The 932-nt window shown below is 53.3% G+C and overlaps 1 pseudogene; it reads left to right on the plus strand.

Annotated features, from left to right (window-relative positions):
• LOC119592228 overlaps positions 1 to 926 on the plus strand; it is a 10,983-nt pseudogene extending 10,057 nt beyond the window's left edge.
• The last annotated feature ends 6 nt before the right edge of the window (positions 927 to 932 follow it).

Consider the following 932-nt stretch of genomic DNA (forward strand, 5'->3'; position numbering starts at 1 on the left):
TCCTTTTTTCCATTTCATAGGTGCCTCCGTACCGTCACACATAAGGCTTCTTATAACCTTGAGATGGATGACTACTGGCGGATTGCAGCTGGCCATTGCAGACGATTTCGAAGTCTCGCAGCAGTTTCTCAGCACCTGCGTCAAAGAAACGCTGCAGTCCATAGCAAGCAATTTCCACCGCTATGTCCAGTTCCCCGACAGCCAGGCCATACAAGCCGTCAGTCAGAAGTTCCAGGACATCGCTGGCTTTCCCGGCGTGCTCGGGGCCATCGACTGCACGCACATCCCGATCGAGAGTCCGGGCGGGGAGCGCGCCGAGGAATTCATATGCAAGAAGGGGTTCTTCTCCCTCAACGTCCAGGGCGTCTGCGGGCCCAACCTGGAATTCTACAACATCGTGTGTCGCTGGCCCGGGTCCGTCCACAACAGCAGGATCTTCGCCAACAGTGACCTGTGCAGGAAACTGGAACAGGGCCAGTACGTAGGGCATTTGCTCGGGGATTCGGCGTACCTCTCCGCCCGTACCTCATGACGCCCGTGACCAACCCCACGAGAGAGGCGGAATTCAAGTACAACACGGCCCACGCCAAGACGAGTAACATCGAGATGGCGTTTAGCATGTGGAAGAGAAGGTTCAGGGTCCTGTCTTCGCAACTCCGTACAAAACTGAATACCTCCATGATGGCTATTTCAGTGCGGCTGTTTGCATAATATCGCGATCAAGCACACGGATGCTCTTCCAGAGAGCGAGGACGTGGATTGCGAGGTTGATGTCCGTAAAGATGACAATGAAAGGGAAGGAATTTGTAACTTGAGCACAACGGAAGGGCTGAGGAAGAGAGCAGCCATCATAAATACTGTGTATTCGTAAAAAAAATATGTACTGTGTAGGGACACATGTATGCTTGTGTGCGAGAGGGACTGGCGTATAC

This window comes from Penaeus monodon, chromosome 29 (assembly GCF_015228065.2).
Source record: "Penaeus monodon isolate SGIC_2016 chromosome 29, NSTDA_Pmon_1, whole genome shotgun sequence".
In the NCBI taxonomy this organism is placed as follows: domain Eukaryota; kingdom Metazoa; phylum Arthropoda; class Malacostraca; order Decapoda; family Penaeidae; genus Penaeus; species Penaeus monodon.